This window comes from Ambystoma mexicanum, chromosome 3p, assembly GCF_040938575.1.
Source record: "Ambystoma mexicanum isolate Mex_15411 chromosome 3p, UKY_AmexF1_1, whole genome shotgun sequence".
Taxonomy (NCBI): Eukaryota; Metazoa; Chordata; class Amphibia; order Caudata; family Ambystomatidae; genus Ambystoma; species Ambystoma mexicanum.
Genome location: NC_090925.1, coordinates 72,334,986 through 72,357,742, shown reverse-complemented (window position 1 = coordinate 72,357,742; position 22,757 = coordinate 72,334,986).

Sequence of the window (22,757 nt, the reverse complement as noted above, 5' to 3'; positions counted from 1 at the left end):
AAATTGACAGGAGAACTCTCAGAGTAGAGGAGGGGGGCCCTTATGACCTTCCCTCCCACTTTAATGTCAAGATCTTTTGTGTATGGAACCTTTGAAACAGCCCCAGATAATCCCTGCATGTCTAGAGTCTTTTCTTATAGCGGGAAGTTACCTTCGCTGATGCACGACTTCTCTGCTCCTGAGACCACCATGTAGATGAATTGTTTGTTCCCTATCTCGCCCCCACCAATGGTTCCTCTTCTGGATTTAGGGTCATTGATTAGACACGCAGGTGCTCTCTGTGGGCTGACCTAGTCTGGGTATGTGTCCATCCTCGGGCACGAAAAAGGGTTCCCCCCACTACTATAGTGGCTTGAAATGGGGCCACTGTGCCATTAGGTGCAGTACCAAAAGCATTTCTGTCCTCATCTAGCAGTGGATTAGGGTGGTGCTGGTAAGGCTGTTGCATGCTGGTGGTGTTGTGGGTGGCAGGGGCTGGGTATCTATGTGTGTAGGCTTGGTGAATCTCATATGGTATCAAAGTCATTCTGGGAGGTGTTCCTGGGGGCTCCCTGGATGGGGACAGTCGTAATTCTGCTGGTTGTAGTTGTAATTCCCTCTGTGCCTGCTTCTACACTCGGTCGAAAAATGTCCCTACCTTCTGCATGTCCAGCACTTCCCTGGTCCCCCTCCTCTCAGTCCCGGACCTCCAAACCCCCCTCCTCTAAGACCTAGGAACCCACCTCATCCTCATTGCTGTCCTCCCTGCCACTGTGGTGCGGACAATTGCTGGTTTCCTCCCCACTGTCCTTGTCCTCCTTCAGCCCATACTGCTGCCATTCATGTGTGTGCTGTGTTAGAAATGTGCCCACCCTCTTCTGTCTGCTCTGGTGTTGGTCCCACTGTTACCGCAGCCACTTTCACTAGTTTATTTTGAACCAGCTCCGATTCCTCTGCCTCTCTCTTCTGAACCATTGAACCATTTCCTTTTCTCGCTCTTTGATTCTCCTACAGTGGTGTACTATAATGCTTTGAATTCTGGACCACTCCTTAACTTCCAGTCCGGCTATCTTGTCGAGTGCCTTCAGTACCTTTGGGTAGGCTTTGTTTTACTATAAAATAGAAAAGTGATGTTGATTGATCCCGGGCACTGCCTGTTTCTGCTCTCCACATCTCTTGGACCCTAACAATGTTCTGCGCAGCATCTTCCTCAATGTGTGCACAGCATGATCAATTGTAAATCTGGGGAGTTCAGGAACGTTTACTGCAGCGCATCCAATACCCTTCTCTAATCTTGTTAAATGATGCTCCATCATGGGCATCATTGCTCAACGTTGCTCCCGGGTACCCTGCTTTAATCCACACAGTCTCTACCTGGACCCCAACTGCGGTTAGCAACAAACTTTTGATATTCCCTATTCCTAAAGGCACCTCTGCTGTATTCTTATGAATGCATAAATCCACTTCCCTACCCCAGCTGTGAGTTGAGGGATTGCCTTACATCCAGTATCAGTTAATATCCAAAGGGAAGACTCAAAGGCATAAATTGGCCACATGAGTAATAAAGATCTGAAAAAAAGATGTGGGATAAGAGATGTGTCTATATGCCGGATAATAATTCAACGTCCTACTGCCTGCCAAGCCTTGGCCTCTTTGCATTTCCCCATCCTGTCAGATGTATACATTATTTATTATTACCAGCTTGTCTTGAGGATATTGTCTTCTTCATTTGTTGATGTGTGTTCGATTCATTTTGTAATTAGTGGCAATTTACAAAACAGTTGATGTACATTGTCAAACTTATAATGGTGTTTGCTTTTCCTTGAGAACAAATGTGATGCACTTTGTTTAATGTTTATTGCAATTTTTAAATTTGAATTGTATCTGGAGAAAATGAAATATCCCAAATATCCCAAATATCCCGAATCCATGTGCAACCTATTGGTCTACAGATATAATAAAAAATAAAAAATAAAAAAAGTTATAGTTGCAATACGTTTGCTCACTCTATACCAGATTAATTTGATTGGTCATGATTCAGTCCACTATAGCCACCCTTCTCATTGAATGTGTGGTTTATAAAACCAGATCTTTAATTGGTTCATTTGGGGACTGCCCCCTTTTTTTGTTCAGACCCATGTGTATCAGCGTTTACATTTTTCCTTTCCCATCCGTAGTTGTACTTCCCTTTTTCTGTGCTAAAGCTATCCTTCCAAACATCTTCCTCAACCTCCCATCCCATAAACTTTCTAGCCTTGGTGTTGCTTGGAGTGCCTGTTTGGCCGACTCCCTCCCCCTCTTCTTCAGTGTCATTGAAATCACTCCCACATTCCTCGTCCCCTCTTCGGGTCCCCACATTCTCATAACACAGGCTGTCTTTTTCTCTGTCACGCTCTACATGGATGGTTCTTATAGGGGCACTATCTATTCTAAATAGGAAGTCACCTGATTTCCACTCATCTCCGAGTGGTTGTTGGGGTACTCCTTAGGGCGGCATCAGTGTCTCAGCTACACTGGTGGCATTGCATGCTGCCTGTAACCTGGCTAGTTCAGTGTGTGTTGATTCCAGTGTTATCTATAAGTCTCTTGTGCTCACACCGGTGTGAACAGTAACCTCCGGAGGTGAGACATATGGCTAAGTTGGAGCCGTAAATGGTGTCCCGACCATGGTGCTACCAACACATATGTTGGATTTGTATATCCTTCCACTGGGCGGGTTGCTCGCAGATATATTCCCTTTTTCATCAAACATTTTTCCAGAGGTTCAATACTTCCCTCCTATTTTGTAACAGTCTCCCCGTGGTCCAGTGCACATCTATCAAAAGACCCAATCTCTGGCCAGGAGTGGGGCACCTCCCTTTTAGTCTCGATCACACATTGATTGTAAGGGCAGGGCCGTACATATATGGTCTAAGGGTATATCTACCCCCATAGTCGTATATGGGTGTGTCTTGTAGGAACACTACACCTAAACTACTGTGCCACAGTTAATACAGCAATTCAGTTAAATTATTTAAAGCATATGCATTTCAATTTTGCTTAAATTTTCAGCCCTCGTCAGGTTTTGATCCTCTCTTGAGGCAAATCTTTAGTCTTGATTTAGTTCTGGGATCTGCCCTCCAAGTGCCTTTATTGTGGCTGAAACAATAATAAACCTAAAATATGTTTTCTCTGCTGGTACTTGTATAGTAGGCCATCCCAGAAATGAATGCCAGTCAATAATCCAATACAGTATAGACGGTTTATTGTTTATATTTTGTGTGGATGAATTTATCATGTATTAATTTCATACATTTTCAGTATACACATTTATCATGATCTTATTGTATCATTCCTTACAGTTTCTCTTGTATTTTTCATGTATTGATTACACACATTTCCATTATGCACATTTCACAATTCCTTTGTGCTCATTTGTTTTATACTTATTACAGTGTTGTGATCTCCCAACATGTGTTTCCCCACAACATTAGCCGTGGTTCTTCAGGAGAGATTCCTTTGCTTCAATTGCTTAATTTGCAGTAGTTTGTTTGTTAATTTCAATCTCTTTATATAACGGTGTAGTTGATTGTCAGAACTGATGAATCTTCTTTTTCCTCCAATGGTTTTCACCTACAGCAACGCCCGATTGCATTTTTGTTGTCGCCCAGATCCACGCCCAGATGCATTTCAGTCTTGTCTTCGAGACATACCGTCAACAGATTAACAGAACAATCATCAGTTCAATTTCCCCCCACCCGCCATCCCCCAAAAGAGCTTCTTCGCACAATCTCCTGACGTTCCCATACACACACCTCCATGCCCCTCCTGCGCCTCCTCCTTACACCTTAAAATACAACAACAAAACAATCTAAAATAACAAGCTAATACAACAACAACTACTATTCCCAAGCTCTCTAATTATACAAGCTCCTATATTTCATCTTATATTTCTCCAGCACTGGTCGAGACAGTGCATGTGGCACCACCTTCCCCCTTACTCAGGGAGGCTCCCTTATTCCGTTTCCTTTTTCCCAATATCCTTAAAAAGTTAATAAAAAGGCCAACAAATCAACAAAATCCATAAACGTAGTACACTTCCAATTTCACTCACTCCGTGTTTACACTGTTCACGCTGCTCCATACACCCAACCCCACTTTGTTATCCCTTGCAGGCTATACTCACGTGCTCACATTCTCCCGAACGCCTCCATTCACTGGGTTCCTCAACCGGCCTGCACCTCTCATTGGGGCCATATCCTGCTCCAAAGAGCCGGTGGGATTCTGCAAAGACGGCTGTCACAAGGCCCCTTAGCGTATGCATTTTGCATCTGGTCACTGTAGGTGGGCACGGCCCTTCCAGAGAGGCCGCCTGTATACCTGTGCAGCTACGGGGGTGATGGGATCACATCGGCAGGATCACCAAAGGAAGGCAAGTCCCTGTTTGCGCACATTATAGAATAAATACAACCCTCTAGGGAAATAAGCCAGGAGATAGCTTGCAAGGGTAACAAGGTTTAATCGTCCCCTGCACACCTCTACGTACTGGAAAAAAGTCCAGTCAAAGTTTATTTCTGTTTTCTATTGAGCCGTATTTCTTCAATGTTTAGGATTAGATGTCTTGTGACTCAGCAACACATAAATATCACTTAATTATCGACACATCAATGTTTCTTGATTTTCAACACAAATAGAGTTTATTAATACATTTTTTCAAAAAGATTTTCAAAAAGTATTTTTTGTATTCATAGTAATGCAACTTTCAATATCTTCACAGTTATTTAAAAATACATACATTTAAAGCCTGATACATAACAATTAAATCAGAAATTCCACTTTAAAGCTCAATGTGTTTCGAGAGAATAACTCTCTTCTTCAGAAGCAAAACATAATCCTTTCACTGTCAGTAATTTGAAGGTAATGTTGTCCCTGGAATCTAAATAAGTTGTTATATAAAATAATTTCCGCCAATTCAATTACAAACACTTTGTTGGAAGGAAAGTATTCTTCTTTTAGTAGCAACCCATCAAGTGCTTCCAGCCCTTCTTCATGAGGTATGGAGGTGTACAATGATTGTATGTCCAGAGTAAATAAGGTCCAATCATTTTCCATTTGTTGCACATCCTTCAGTGTATTCAAGAAATGTGTGGTGTCTCTCAAATATGTCGATGTTGACTGTATTAGTGGCTGTAGTAATTTGTCCCAATATTTTGAGAGAGGATCAAATACATTAGTGTCTTAGGGTGTTTTGTAGTTAGATCATTTATTTTGTTTTTCTGTGAGGTAACTGTAACATATTGAGCATGCTTGTAAAGAATAATGCATTAGAAGAAGTAGCATTTAGTGTACTTGAGAATACTTACCTCATGAGACCATCTTATATTGAATGAAATAGAACTGGTTACAATTTTTCGCATTTAGTTACATGGTGTATATGTTACTATTGGTTTCTAGCATCAAAAATGGTAAGGATGAAAGTTTACAGTCTGAAGGTCACATTTGTTGTAATGGCTATTAGCCTCAATTCACATCATTTTAATTGAGGAGTGTAGTAACAATGTCTCATTTTACTGTACAAATTGTGCATTCCTATAACGTACAAGAATGTTATGTCAATGATGTGTATGAATTGCAAAATCAATGTGGGCTAATAGGCACATGGGCACCACCACATCTACAATAAGAGATAGTATGATGTTTACATATCGATTAGACCCGAAACGGAATGTATCAGATGCCTAATACGTGATAGAATATGTATCTCAACCAAGTCTGAGTACCTGCAGTTCTTGCAGTACTTTAAAATTACATAATTAGACTCTCGCACTACATTTCCCAGCAATCTCATCCCCATGCGACCATGAACTGTTGCCACGCATTCTGCGTGCACTAAAAAATAAGGCGCGATACATGGTATTACTAGTATAGTGCATTGCCACTTACTGAACATGCAGTTCGTGATTCCAATTTAGGACCTATAACTGAGATACTTTGTTATTTCTTTGAAAACTGCACTTGTGCATGTTTCCGCACTACATTTCCCAGCAATCTAATTATGAAATGTGACCACGGCACGTTGGCATGTGCGCTGATACAAAATTCAAAAAAGAGGCTGTAGTGGAACATGCTAGTAGTTTCACTATGACATCAAAAAGCGTACATTAAATTGCAAACGCTGATTGTCACTCACACGTGTACCGTTGAGGATGGGGGTTAGACACGGAAAACCATGGGGGGAAAGTTACCCAAGGACGCTGTTCCATTCAACCGAGGACTTTAACCCTTGATTAATTGTATTGAGGGTATAGATCCACCGTTGTTCTCAGTGACTAAGTGAAAGTTCCCTGTTGCCTCCCCTTGCTGGAAAAGGACTTTTTTGGATCACAAACCATTGGATGTCAGTATATTTGTGTTTGGTTGTTACATAATGTGCGACTACTGTTTTTTAGTCGGTTTTGTTCTTGAGACACAACCTATGTTCACATATACATTGTCCTATGGGTCTGCTAGTTTTTCCTATATTAAATTACAGGGTCATCTGATGCCATAAACCACCCAGTTCGATGCACAACTAGGAAAATTCCGAAAGACCCATGTTTTGCCATTTAACTCAACAGATTTGAGATTGTTCGTGAGGGAACACACTGAACATTGGCCACTTTTATAGTGGGCAATTACTGGTGGTAAATGCCATAGTGTTTTTTGGGTAGGAGGTGTTTGTTCTTTCGGGTAGGTATGAACTAGTATATCTCTAAAGATTTTTTGCCGTTTAAATGCAAACCTGGGTTGCGCTGGGCAAAAGTCTGAGGTGGATAGACTATGCCAATGTTTTTTTATGATTCTGCGCAGTCCATTGCTAATAGGGCTACACGTGCTCACGCATGTTATTCTTTCTACTTTGATTTTTGCTTCAGGGTGTAGGCATCTGTCACTGTTGGCATGTTAAGCTCTTTTGTATGCCAAATTAATCGATTTTTTACGGTAGCCACATATTTTCAGGCGTCGCTTGAGATCTTTCCCTTCCTGGATGTAGTAGCTTAAGCTGGAACAGTTTCTTCTTACCCTAAGGAATTGTCCTAACAGTAAATTTTCCCCCAAACCTGAAGGGTGGAAACTATTGAATTTGAGTAAAGTATTCTTATCAGTGTGTTTGCGGTATAGAGCATAAGATCACTCCCAGCTAATACTTAATTGTTTGTATTCTTATAGATCAGTGATGTTACCCTTGCATTGGGGTAAATCATTAATTTGACGATTTCCTGGAAGAAATCCTTTGTCCTGAAAATGGCCATTACATCCATTTCCGAAAAGACACTAGAAATAGTATCCAATTTAACTCATGGCCGAAACATGTCGAGTATCTCTTAAAAGACCACTAATGATAGTAGTCAGATGAAATCATTTTGCAAAGTATTGTTCATTTAGTGACCTGTACCCCTGCTGATCCTATGTTTTAGTTTCTTTATGTCTGTGACATTTATGCATTTATTTGTCCTTCTTTAGTACTGTTCGTTTAAATTGTGTACAATCAACATTAAGCAAGTTTTATTTTGTCCAAATTCACTTGTGTTTCCTCCTGTTATCTAAAGAATTCCTGCTATCGAGTGATCATTATGTTGTTTGAATGCTAAACTCCTTGTAAACACCACCCCTACCTCTAATCTTCAGGCTTGCGTAGAGAGAGGTAATCAATTCTACTTGTGCCGTGTTTACACATGGGTCAGCTGGCTTCATCTCTCTGCGAAGTGAAGGTCAGGTCGCTAATAAGTTACATTGTTAAATGCTCAGCCTACTACTACATCACTGTGGCAAGCACCTGGGATGCTTGGTGGATTGGTGCCAGTGGGACGGGAGGAAGAAATACAGTCGCACTGACTCACACATTCTAGGCTTTGTTGATACCGCTCCTCTTTCACCCAGGACTTCCACCCTTGTTTAGATCTATAATGAATCCCTCCCTGTACCTCGTGTTACAAAGGATGTGTTTTATGCTTAGGGGTAACACAGTTGTGCATGCTTAGCTTATGCTAGGGGCTGGGAGGTTGCTTGCTATGATGGAATGCAGAGGTGTGGGGGTCAGGTCATTGGTGTGGGCTCTGGGTCGGCTGGGTGAGGGTTAGAGGCCTGCTGGCAGCTTGATTGTGATGAATGGACACTGTGAGGAGCCTGGTGTTGTCTCACAGTCTTGCAGGGAGCATTCATCCCATTGATACTAACTGTTTTGCAACAGTGAAGGGACAAGGACGATGTGAGCTTTCGTGAGAACTGGCGGTGCGGACTCATTCTGCCTTCATGATTTTGGGCCTAGTCAAATCTTTTCCATGGAGCTTGACTGGTGCAGAGAGGTCATACAAGCCTGTGCCTCTGCCAATATTGCAAAATGCTGTTTCTCGTCTATGTGTCTTCTATGGTTACGCATATGCTGTTCATGCTATATTATATCTGCAGCAGGTTTCATAGTGGGGTTGTCTCCCCCCTTGTACACTACTCTATTTCATAGGGGATTCACCTCAGTTTAAAGCAGTTAGGGGGGTGGGATATACTCATTTCCATCCCAACAACCCCATAGCTATTCTTTTCACAACCATTTTATACGTTTTTAAAAAGAACTATACTGGGGGGTGGTGTGTTTAGCAGCCACAGGCTAACCCTACTGGTAACCAACCGCCACCCAAGTTAAAGGCCCAAATGAAGCATGGTTCCCTTAACATGGCTGCGGTACCATTACTGGCAGTCTCAACTCGCCACAGATTATATCGCCATTAGCACTTGTGTAGTTTCCAATGCCAGCGTTAAGGTTGTTGCTTTTTTTTTTTAAGACATTTAACTTGTGACGCACCTCAGCACCATGCCCTAGTTCCTGAAATCCGTTTTCGCTGTTGTTGACTGTGATGTCATCAACAGGGAATCAGACTTCGGAAGGTACGGCGCTGTACGGTACCACACCACAAGGTAATTTCTGGTTTTAATTAATCATCCTCAGCGCCCACATAGGAAACTACACTGGTGCTAAGAAGTTAGGAGAGAACAGGGCGGGAAGGAGATGCATGGATGGGGGCACTAGCCAGCAGAACTTAGGCTGCTCGGAATGCAGTCTTGTACCGAACAATAAAGCCAACGTTCTGAGTAGCTGCATTGGCTAACACCTCATTCCATGGAGATAATGAAAAAAAAAGAAAAACCTACTTTGAGCTTATTGTGCACCATTGTCCAATCCTCCTAAATTCTTTTTCATATAAATATAAACCTAAGAAATTTAACAAAACAGCATCAATTTCTAATGTACAAATATACAATCTGAATCAAGAATCACAGTTCTTTAACCAATGCTCATATATATTTCTGGAAAATAAACTTTTATAAAACTCTTCATTAGTCATGGCTTACAAATCAAGAAATCATGCGAAACAGTGCAGATTTATCTCTATGCCCAGTGCCTCATTCCCGAAACTGACAACACAAATTGACTGCCTATATAACTCTTACCTCTGCCCTTCAGAGAAATCAAACAGTAAGCAATCCTAAAATCCACTTTTAGACTTCCGTACAGAAGCCTGGTTTCGAGAACCGTGTAGAAGAGAACACCAAATCGAGAAGTGTTCCTTTAGATCACATGAAACCTCATCCAATCAAAACAATGCCAATGAACCCGTCTTAGTGACACATTTCATATTCACAACATAAAGTTCAATAAAACAGCTCTCAGTTACAAACGCAGAACATTAAATCACCTTAATAAAACCCCTAAACAATTTAAGTTAATTTACAACAAAATTAACTTAAAGTGCTCATCTTCCCCTAACTTGCAACTACAGCGATTGCCACATTTCAGTGTATCAGTTTTCGAGTATTTTTTTGCCATTCACACCAATTCTTTATCTCGGTAAAGCGCTCGCTTGGAAGAAAGATCTATGCTATCCCCAAACCCTGAACCTTCAACAATATTGGTTTCTTACCCTCGCAACATTCTCTCTGGCCTTAAAACTATCCAATTCACACTCCTCATATCTCTTTACCATACTTTTCAATGTTGATCTGGAACTTGACTCTTGACTGTTCCACCATCAATGCATCATGGGGTTTATAACTAACTTTTTTGCTACAGGGGCACCACGCTCTATGCCAAATAAAAAAAGAAAATACTGGAAGGATTTAACCAACCCAACAAAGCATTTGCTTCAAGTGCTTTGTGCCCAAATTGTTTCTTGTTTGACGCAAATCCATCAAGCGGTTCGGGCTGTGCTTGTGAGCTAAAACATGACATTTTATTCTGTATGGGAAAATGAATGGAAAAGTGAAAAACACTTTTATTCTCTTGAACCGTAATATGGTTTTGAAGTAAACGTCCAAGTCGTGGGGGGGCTCGGGCCCTCATATAGGAATGTCAAACGCTGTGCTGACCCATCCTATTGGCTCACAGAATCTTCACTTTTTCTATGTATGACAGGTTCACCTTAACTATCGTCCCGTGATAATATCGAATGCATATGGTGACACTTAAAATATGCAAAAAGAAGAAAAGGAACACTGGGCAAGTTCACCTTTTAGGTGGCGAGTATCCCAAGTGTCAAACCAAGGGCACCCTCAGCGGCAATGTGGTCACCTTGGAAGCAGAGCAACACGGGTTTGATTCCCCGGGTCCGCGCATAGAAACCTCTGGGTATTTAGCGTGTTATAAATAACCAATCATATCACACTGTTTTGCTAATTCTCTGGCACATTCTTTGAACATTGGATTAGTAAAATACCATCCATAGAAAGCCAGAAAAGAACAGCACATACAATTCCAAGCACAGTATGACAGCTTTTGAACTGCTAAACTACAATCGAAGCCAACTGGAAAAAGCTACTCCTGTCACGTTTCACTGTAATTAGAGTTCATCATAGTGGTACAGATTGTCTATGGAAGAGCTTAGCAGCCAGTATACATCAAAGCAAAAGGCTCTAAATCATAGAGTGACATAAAATAGTTTACAACAGGAAAGGAAAGTGACAGCTCTTTACCCTCCAGGCGCAGTATAGCTTTTGGGCTGGTTACAAAATCAGGGTGTCAGCAGTTGCTTTTGCTTGATTCAGGTTGGTTTGCATTGTTTTTACAAATCCAAAATCTGTAATACTGTGCCTGGAACGGTAAAGGGTTGTTATTTTCTGGCTCGGAATGGATAGTGTTCTGTTTTACTGTGTACTTCTAATCGCAATAGTTTAAGAAACATGTTGATTCTCCAAAGTGCATAGATACCAGGAAGGTATAGGCATCCACAGGGGATTTGGCAATTACCTAACCCCACATTCCAGATATCACAAACATTGTAAGCAATGATATCCAGATGATGCCACCCACCAGATTTAAGGAAGGTATCACAGGTTGATGATGTATGCATTTCAATCTTGGGGGAGTTTGTGTTGCCAGGTGAAGACATGGGGCCAAATGTTTGCATTCGAATACAGGAGTAGATTGAAATGATGGTCAAGTATTAGACGGTATTGTGAGTTTGAAAGACATAAACTCTATTCCCACAAAAGATCCCTGTACTTTTCCTTTTTTTCAAGACTGTTTTGCCAACTTTTCCTGGAGGTGTTTGAATCTAAGCCTTGATCCAGGTCCTTCGTCTGTGATGGGTACATGAGAAGCCTCAAGCATCTAGGAATCCGGAAGTCCCAAAGGAAACCGCTTCCAAAGAAACCTCCCAGAGTTAGTTGGGTGGGCTCATCTCATTGGTGGCATGTGTGCATCTTTAGTGTGTCACAGCCTGCTGTACCCCTAATAGGTCCCAAAGCAGTCATTTGTTCCTTGATCAATGAACATGAGTGATTGTTTTAAAAAATCTTCATAGTTTCTACCTGCCTTGCAATGAAAGATCTGCAGAAGTGAACCAAATTTGGCCAGATTCCTGGATGCGAGACACATCTGAATGAATGTTTGTGACAATGTTTTGGAAGGTTTCAATGTGGCCATACCCAGGGTTTGTGTGGGTTGAAGGGGGCGGGGGACATTTCATTGGGTGATGAGTGTTCACTCAGATCTTGCGTTCCCTTTTTAAGCGCAGAGCACCTCAGTTCACACTTAGTTAAATAATGGAAGTTCACCTTAAGGGCGGGTTCTTTTGGGAATACAAAGCCTTATCGGAGAGGATCAATGGTACTGCCACCCAATGGAATCTTGGTAAGAACCCTTTCATGAAGAGCCTCTGCCAGGAGCTGGCATCCTGACCTCTCAAGTGATCAGAGGGAACCACAGCACCAGCAATCACCTTCTTATCTGGCAGGTGCAGCGGGGTCGCAAGCCTCTAACACCCACAAGCCAGCATTTAAAGGACAGTGTTCTAGATGAAAAAGCAGTAGTAGTGGACAGAAGCAATCAGTTTAAAAAAAGCAACAAACTATGTAAGAAGTGTAAGGGGGACTCCAACACCCATAGGAGGCAAGTCATGCCATTCTAGCTGACTCTAATGTTTGCTGACCGCAGGAGAGTAATCGCAAGACCAATCCAATCTTACACAATGGAACATTTAAAATGCAAGAATATTGTAACACAAGTGTATATTAGCCCCTGTCAGTGGGAGCCGGCCAATCAAAAGGCTGGAAGTGCAGGCTGATACTCCCGATATAGCCCGCATTCCAAGCTGCTTGTTCGTCAGCTACCCAGCATGCCATATTCCCTCACCGCCACTTTGCACTCAATTTTCTCCCCGCCCTCCAATCCTCAATAACCTTTTTGCTCCTGCAGCTTCGCTCCTTGTTCCATTTAGCCGCCTTGGAAATGGAAAAGGGGCTCTGCATTTTACCCGCCTTCCTCAACCAAGGCGGCCATCTTTGCATAGTATTTTCATTCAATGAATGAGACGTCGCCCGGTCCCATACTTTGAATGAAAATACTTTTTTTATCCATGTTTGACAACAGACAAACATGGAAGAAAACAGGGAACTCAACTGTCATCTACAGAGAATTGCCATGTTGCGTAGTCCTACAAAGCTTTCACTATGACCTCCTTCAGAGAATAACTTTTGCGTGTGTTGCATATGGTGTATACGCTTCCCTCAAGACACGGGTCCAACATGCAATTTGAAATTCTGAATCACACTGCAGGGCTGAATCCGCCTTTCATCCTTTTTGGGTCAATTGAGAACCATTACATATGGTGATAATACCTTCTATTATTACAGAGCTTAGAAGCAGGAGGAACCAGGCATGAGGCGCTGCATAAGAACACTAAGCATTGATATTGCTCTTGGGTGGCACTATCCCAAGTGTTTTAATACAGAGACTTGATGATGTGAGAGCCCTAGGCTGCTAATTGTGAGCAAAATACCACCTCCTTTAATCAAGGGGTGTTCTACACTTCCAGGAGGTTTGCAAACTCTGTAATGAGCCAAGGAGTGTGACTCTGTACTCCAGGGGTACAGCCGTTGGGGAGCCCTTAGAGGTGTAATGATGCTGCTCTCCCAATATAACCTGATCAGCGAGAGGCAGGGAGAGCTTCAGAGGAGACCTCGGGCAACATGAGTACTACAGGGATCTTCATCAGACAGACTGGCCCTCCACTTCAAAGTATTTTTCTAGGCTCTGCGTCCGAGTCTCTATTTGAGAGAATAGTTCCTCCTCGAGCCCAGCCCTAGGCACCCTCTGCTCCTCTGGAAAGAAGCTGCGCGTCCACTCGGATTGAGAAAGTTCATGTAGTAAACTGACCTGATGTTACTTTAAAATGAGCTAGATTAAAAGTAGGTGAATATTTTAGTCAATTAGTAGTGAATATTGAATATAAACTGTAAAGGTTATTTGCCATGAAAGGGTGATGTTGAATATTAATAGTAAAGGGTCTTTGTTACTAGTGTTCAGTATTTCAAAGGTAAGGGACCAGGACTCCCGCCATGGCACTGCCTTCTAGGCGGACTCAGCCACAGGAGGCCAGATACAGGTTACAGAGACCTTGCACCTTGCACACTGGGGCAAGCAACAATTCTTTCAACCCATTTTTGCTGCAGGGCAAAATGTGCCATAGTGTTAATGTGGAATGGTACTTCCGCAATGGCAAACTGGGCCCTTGTTCTGATAGTGTACAAAGTGGCACTTGCACCAGTGCAATGTTTCCCTAATCTCGGTCATGGTGTTCTACAGGGCATTTCACGTATCCCAAGATGAGAAGCACCTTTGGACTCATGATAATAATTGGTTATTTATAACGCACTTAATACCCAGAGGTTTCTAAGCGCTGACCTGAGGATCGAACCTGTGGTGCTCTGCGTGGTCTTGCTTCCAAGGCCAGCTTGTTGCCCCTGAGCTCTCCTCCCGCTGATCCAATCAGGGTCTGTCCAGCGACTATGGGGCACTCCCCGGACGCACAGCCTTGCTTCAGTCAGCACTGAAGCTGTTGTCCTGTGGTGGTGTGGGCAGGTCCAGCACAACTAATCCCCAATATTGGATGGCGGTTCGGAGCTTTGTAGGACAGACTTATTAAAACCAGATGTGTTAAAACAGCAAGTAGAGCGTATTCTGGATTTGCAGTGAGAATTTGGAATTCACAATATTTAGAAACATGTAAAAGCTTGGTCTTAAATGTCTACCTGTAATCCCAGATATGCCTGGTAAATGCAGAGTTCTAGATATAATGCTTTAGTGATGTACATAAAATATGCTTTTTAGAGTTTACTAGATCACAGGAAGGGTTTATATCCGAGAGATGTCCGTGTTCCACTTATTTATCATGTTTAATAATATAAAGAAATCATACATGCACACGATAGGAGGGGGAGCTGTGTAGAAGTACAGCACACTAACACCACAGCTTCATCAGGATCAGCTGCACCCATAATCAGTGCACCTAAGCACCCTATTACACCCTACTCTCTCGACTGACCTGGACCGCGTTCATCCTACTAGCGCTTTGAGGTCATACCAATGATATATAGAGCGCTATAAAAATGCCAAATAACATTACATAATAGTAAGTGCCAACATTTTGCAATGCTTGGAGTTTGCAATGTTTCCATGTAGGGAGGGGCAGCCAGCGTTGTAATTTCCTGTTAAAAAAGAAAGTCAACAAACTCGTTACGTACAGGATTCTGCTTTATCAGACATGTGTGTGAAACTATTCCCACACAGCTCAAAAAAGAGTCCTGCCCACTGGTAATGTCACAAGTGTAAGAGTCCAGTATTAGCAAATGTAAGTCATTATTGACCACCTCTCAGCCAATGGGAATGTTCAGAGTACAGACAATATTAAGGGATATTGACTGCATTCTTAATATTCTGAACTCGAAAACAAACAGAGAAGAAGCAATGCAGCTGGCGGGCACGAGTTAGCTTAAGAAAACGCTCCCACTCTGCGAGAATCTTTTTTTCCACTGCAGCATTCAGTACACTGCACCCAAGAGAAAACTAACACATGCCAAAATGCTTTCTTTTTCTCATAGGGAAGCCCTTTTGTTTTACATACAGCTAATGCATGCTGGTATGAAAACCTTTTCAGTTCAGCCAAGTTTGGAATGAAAATGCTTAACCTATAAAGACCACATTGTTATTTTTAAATATTACAAAAAAAGCGGATTTAATTTGCTAAAACTGTTTGAGTATTTCATTTACTCACTATTACACAACGTGTTTTACTTTTGAACCAGAACTCCACAACTTATATTGCTAATGCAAGTATGTGCTAACGGCATTCGAGAGCTATGAGGGGCCATTATCACTTGGGATAATGACCGTTCGCCAGTTTATAGTCCTTAGCTTTGCCTTGGGGGCCACAGATGGTGGGCCGGTCATTATCCCACAATAATAACCCTTCCTGATTTCTACAAGGCTATAATAGCGAATAGCATTTCCAAGATAACACACGTGCCATGTTACACAAATATCAAAAATAGAAGAATCACAAATGGAAGAAGAGGAAGAGGAACTCCTGAAGGTGCGATTCCACTTATGAGCCGTTTCTTTTAGGCACATTTATCATTCATTTATTCTGATATTTGTCTACATTGTTATTGTTACAATATATGCTGACACTTTTTTTGTCGGAATTCTGCACAGTATGTTACGATTAAACTGTAAAGTGGTATTCTTTTTTTTTTTTATTTGCATTTGGTTCAAAATACATAACAATTCATGTAGAACCTTTACAAAATTTAAAATCTTACAAATAATCATTTAATCAATCATTGCAATTACAAAAATAGCTCTAATTCATTCTCAATGTGCTTACACAAACTTGCCAATTCATATATTAAGGGTTTATTCAATCCCTGCATCATTCTGGACCACAAAACTTCAAGGCAGTCCTCAAATTCAATTTCCACGAATTTCCTCAATTTAAGTGTCCTAATGTTCTTAAAATGCGGACAATACAATATAAGATTTCAACGTTTCATAAGATTCATTACATTCAACAAATCGACATCCCACACAATTATTTGATTTATTCATTTTCCAGTTCTTAGTTCTTTCCCTTGTATGGTATAGGTTTAGTCTAAAGCGAATATATACCTTTCGGATATTTTCACAGGGGAATAACAAGACATGATCATAACGTGGAATGCGCTGTTTAACATGTATACCATATTCTTTATATAGCCCATAGGTCTTAATTAAATCAATTGTTATACACCAATCCATTTCAAAGAGTTTTTTCTTAGCAAAACCAGGACGATATTGTATATCCTCAACAGTTATATTTACATTGTCCAAGATTTGTTGCATTTTCAATTGATAATTAGAAAAGTATTTTGGAGTTTGAGAACCCAACATTTTGTTTAAGTCGATATACAATGAATTCATTGGAGGATAATGAATCTTAACGTAATTGGACAGCTGTCTCCATTTCCAACGAGATGATAGTGAAACCAGCCCCAATTCGTGTCGAATAATGGCATTTGGAATTGACATAGGGAGAAACATTGCAGATTTCAAAAGAGAGCCCTGTAAGCTATCAAGCGCCCTTGTCATGTCACATAGACAAATATCTAATGTATACAATATGTCATAAAATCTATTAGCGGGATTAAAGAGAATTTGCAATATTGGCTATAGATCCTTTTCATTTGAGATAATAGTGGTCGAGTTTTGTTTCTAATGATAGTTGACCAAGCGTTAATGGAGTTGAGGGCTGATATATAATACCCTAGATAGATAGCATTATTCACACGACAAATTTGTGTATTCAATATTTGCCATCTAAAATTCGCTCTTTTTGATTTAACTCCAAAGGTCATAATGGCAGTTTTCGCTGGGTTAGGTGTCAAGTTATGAGCTTTTGCAAAAGTCTCAAATAATGAGAGTTTAGTTTGAAGTCCTACCGGGGTAGGGTCAAACAAGATGATATTGTCAGCGAATGCAATCCATTTCAAATGAATACCCCCCACTTTAACAGAAAACAAATTCCCTTTTTCCCAGTTTTCACCCAGGTCAGATAGGTATAAATTAAATAAGGTAGCCGCCAGGTTACAACCCTGTTTCACACCAATTGTTGTGCATATGGGGACAGTGGTTCCACCTTCTGGCGAGATTCTTATTCTATACGAAGTATTCGTGTGCAACTTAATGATCCAATACATAAACACAGTTGGAATCCCTATCTTCATCATTTTCTTCCACAATAAATTGCGGACCACCGTGTCGAAAGCTGAACTCATATCGATCATTGCTATATAAACAGGATTAGAATTCTTTTCTTTTGCTCCAGCAATAACATGCGACATGATAAAAGCATTTAAGGTTGTACTCATGCTCTTCCTGAATCCAGTTTGGTATTTCGAGTACATGTCATTCGCCCCAATTACTTTCTCCAATTCGTTTAAGAGAAGGATAGAAAAAATCTTAGCCTCAGTATCAATTAAAGATACTGGACGATAATTTTCTGGGAGAGATGGATCACCCTTTTTAAATATGGGTACTATATTAGCGGTTAGCCATGAGGGAGGAACCTCCCCGGACCTAATGATAGAGTCGAACTTATAGTTTATAATGCCAGCCCACAACATGGGATCCGCCTTATAAAGACATGGGGGAAGGCCATCAGGTCCTGCAGCTTTTGAATATGTCAACCTGGAAATTGCCCACATAATGTCAATGCAATCCCACTTCAGCCTTGGGATATTAGAATATTCAAGAGAAACATCTGGGACAAAACGAAATTTGCAAGGCAGTTGGTATTTAACCTTTATAAATGTTTGCCATGTCTGCTCAGGAATACAGTTTAACGAGAACAATGCCACACATTTATTATCAGCTTTCAAAGTGCGCCAGATTACTTGTGTGCCATGAGCCAAAATGGCACAAATTAATGTGCAATTCGCGTCGTTATATCTTGAAATACGAGCAGATCTCAAATTGTGTTTATAGGCTGATAATATTCTATTCCTCCTTGCCTTGCTATCTTCGCTGCCCAAGTTGCTTTTCTTTAAATATCTCAGGGCCCTATTCTTCTCCCTTTTTAATAGTTTACATGTATGATCATATAAATGTGTATGTTGCACGTTACTTTGTATTTTGCCAAACCGCTCGAGTGCTGTGGCAACTATATCAGAATAATACATACACAATGTATATTCATAATTTCCCCCTGCTCGTCTAATCCTCTCAATCTCTGAGGAAATTTGTTTAACAACAAAGTTGCAGGTCCCTCGATTCCATCTGATGGAATGGAGAGGACGATCAATTTCAACCACTGTCAAGGTTATATTTGGCATAAGCGAATGACATTTTAGTTGAAAAAAGGTAGAAAGTTGTGCATGATCTCCTATCTCAATCTGTCCTATTACTAGGGGTGCCATATGCATGATAAGATTATGAGATACAAATATATAATCTATCATTGAATGCATCGTTCCTCTTGCCCATGTATTTCCTAGATTCATGTCATTTCTGACCATTAAATCCATATCCCACTCTGTGAGGAGTTCTCTAAATTTAACTCCTCTACTATGAGAAAGAGTGGACGATTTAAGTTTATGGGTTTCAGTCAAATCTCTACAGTCACAATTAAAGTCACCGCCTATAATGATTTCACAAGTCTGGTATCTACCAGATATATATAATAAGCATGCATCTAATTCGTCCAACATCTCGTCGACTGACAAGGCAGCTGGATTCCAGTATAGGGAAATTATCATGAGTGAGGAATATCTAAATGAGGGCATTGTAAGATGGATCCCCAGTATACTGGCAGATTCCCAAGCTAATTCCGCTTGAGCCTGCAAGGATATCTTAACTCCAACCAACAGACCCCCAGATGGACGTCCTAGCAGAGATCTCCTTGCAGGTGAGGTAAAAGTTAAGTACCCAGGAATCACGAATGGCTCAGTTTTCATCGTTTCTTGTACCATTATTATTGTTGGTTGGTCTACATAGGTTAAAGCAGAGTGCCACTTCATTAAGTTTACATGTCCGCAAGAATTCCAAGATATAATTTGCATACTCATATCATTGTATGGCTATTTAGCAGGGATAGGTAATTTTGGACATAGGATTGCCGAAAGCATAGATTCCAACCATGGTAGTCCTTTTGTGTTGGCTACAAATTTCAATATTTCCAACATTCCTCCATCCAGCCCTGCTTCAGATTGCGTACAAGGCCTACCTGCTTCTTCAATCTTTTCATTACCCTTGCCTGGTGTTTCTAGAAATATTAAAGCCTCCGACTCACAGTCAAACGTAAACAGCGTCAAACCCTCCTTTTTTATTTCCTCGCGATTAAACCAGATAAATTTCATTATAGCCTCAGAGGTAAGATAACAAATAGCCCTGTGATTATTTACACTTGCCAAAGAAACTCTTGTAATATCTTCAGATTTGATTATTCTCAATTGAGGTATTTTTGAGAATACGGAGAATGTATAGGATCGATTAATGCGATTATCCGCCAATATCCTTTCATCCCCCTCAAATCCAATAGTGTACTGTGTTTCCAATTCACTTTGTTGTGGCCTAGTGGGAGGTGTGTTTTTTCCTGTATTTATTAATGTTACAGCCAATGGGGATGCCCTGGTAACCACACAGGGATTTGACTCCAGTGAAAATGTGCTCTTGCTATCGGATAAATCGTATTCCTTATTTGAGTTATTCATGTTTGTTTGATTCTCAGATAACGACCTTCTTAATGGAGGACCATGGATAGATATATGGCTCGGGGCAAAAAGGGTACCCACATTATTTACTTCATTTATTGATAAATTCTGGCTGGGTCCTCAGAAGTGCCTCAACCATTTCCGCTTTTTTGCCTTGGCCATTTACCATCACTACATTTTTCTTTTTGTCCAATAAACAATTTTCAAGCCTTATGAATCATCACATATTACATTTATTTTATTACTATTTTTATTTCCTACTTCTAATTGTATTTCATTACTCAGTATGCATAAATTATTTACATATGTTCGATTGTTTGGGACATTAGTACATATCTCACTATAAGATTTCCTCATAGGTATTTTTTAGGGGGACGCTGATTCCTCCGTCCTGATGTTTTATTTGACTTTTCGACGTACAGCATCTGCCTACTATAGGGAAATATTCACTTAAGGTGGCTTTTGCCGAGTTTTGAATAATGAGATCGGTGTTAGACTTTACATTTTCCTTTTCCTGGGTTGAGTCGTCTTTTGGAATAATCGTGGCTATTTTTTAATATAACACAGTTTTGGAAGTTAAGGTTTTCTGAGAGTTTAATTTTGCCAATTGTGTGGTACTAGATTTTATCATTCCCGTATTGGTGTGCACGTCTTCCTTCAATAGCGAAGAGGTGCCAAGGCCTCCACCTCCTTTTTCCACTCTTACTTCAGTTGCAGGTGTGAGGGCTTCCTGACTCTCTTTGGACAACTGGTCCAAGTCAATGTGCTCCTCATCTGCAATTTCTAGGATAGAAGTTGCTTTTATGACCTTCGCCTCCCTCCTTCTTTTCGCAAGTCTTTTCACAGCACGCATATGCATCCTCTTAGCCCGGCGAGACATAAAGGTTGGGGTTACTTCGGTGTGAATATTTTCAATCTCTGCCTTTTTTTGTTTTTCAATTTCATCCAACAAGACAGAAGGGCTATCTGGCAGATCTAAGATTGGAACTTTGGCAACAGGACTACGCAGCATATCAACAGGCTGTGCTTTATTAAATAGTTGTGAAACTATTGTATTGTTTAAAGCGATTTAATCTCACTCAGATCATTCTCACAATTGCACTTCAGCGGCTCGGATAATACCCCATGTGATTGTCTAGAATTGTTACATTCTAAGTGAACAGGTAGCGAACATTGCATACTTTTCTCATGACACTCATTTGTAGCCTCTCTTGATCTTTGGCCACCTATTTCATATTGCAAAGATCTCAGGGTATCAATTGCGGTTATAAAGCCCTCAATTTTATCCATCTTGGAACAGAGATAATGCATAATTGCCTTTAATTCCTTTAATTCCAAGTGGGTAAGTTCGTGGCCCTTGTCGAGAAGATCTAATATTTTTGTGATCACTGGAAGGGGGCTAGGAGATTGATGTTCAACACTACCCCTATCAGATATGTTACCCTCATGATCATCAATTATGAACCTTCTTTGATCTTTAATTTGCTCAGGAGAGTACAATAAAGCATGCGAAATCCCTTCAGAGCCTCCTTCGCCTATTAATTCATTGTGAGTTTTCATGATGTCCTTTCTGCAAGTTGGTTTAAAAATCTCCTTGTTAGATGATCTATGAACAAGTGGGGTCATCATATCAATGGATTGACTAACCTGTTCATCTAATTCAGCCATTTTCCTCATAGTTATCCTAAACGGGTCTTCATTAAAAGTGCAAGGTAGCAGTGGGGTTATGCAACTCCCCAAACTCACCCTGGCATCATTATTTACTTCCTCTTTTATGGAATTGTACAAAGTGGCATTTGGGTCGGCATGAATCTGAGCCAAATAAGTAGTTTGTGTTGGAGTATCAGTATGATTCAAATTATCGTCTTTAGCTACCTTAGCTAAAGTGTTATTATCAAATAGCTCATTATCAGGAATACTCCTTTTGTGACCTAAGGAGTCATTATTAGTTTCAGTACAAGCTTTCAATATTGCCTCAGTGCACCGCCCGCTGCGCAATCCATTAGCCATAGTTAAAATGCAAGATATAGCTCTTGTGCAATGTATTAATGAAAAGACAGAGTTCTCAGCGTGCTAGATAAATGTCAGGATAAAACAATGGTGTATAGAGACTAATCTAGCTTTACACCCAAAATCTGATAAAATACGAATTAGCACGGTATGAGGTGACAAGCACCTAGCACTTTATAATAAAATGTCAGCAATTTATTAGAATAGAGCCTCGCCCTCACTCACCAGCACATATAATAAAATCATAGGATCTTCATGTTCTAGCAATATATAATTGGGTTCACTACGTTCAGCACGAACCTGAGCGTTAACACTGTTAAAAATAGAGCCTCAGGGATCAAAGTGACTAATCACTGCAGTCTCCCTTCTGAATGTGCCGCCAAACAGCCGCACAACAGCCAGTGGGCTTTTCACCGTCGGGCTTAACGCCGCAAGGGTGGGTTGAGCGTAGTTTTCAACACGCTGCCAGTCACGTGATCACACACGTGGTCCGACTGACTCCGCCTCCTCCAGGAAGACACAGTAGTTCACTGCTCACACGCTCTTTGGTATTCATAAATATTGTATTTATCCAGAATTGATTTCATTTAAGTTTCTGTCCATTTCTGGACTTTTACAAGGTTCAAAAGTTGAACAGGCCAGAGATTTTTTCAGGTAGGGGTAGGAAGATCGCATACGCAGGTGATGACTGGGGAAGTGGTGTGACTGGATTAGGTATGGGCAAAGGGATGGAA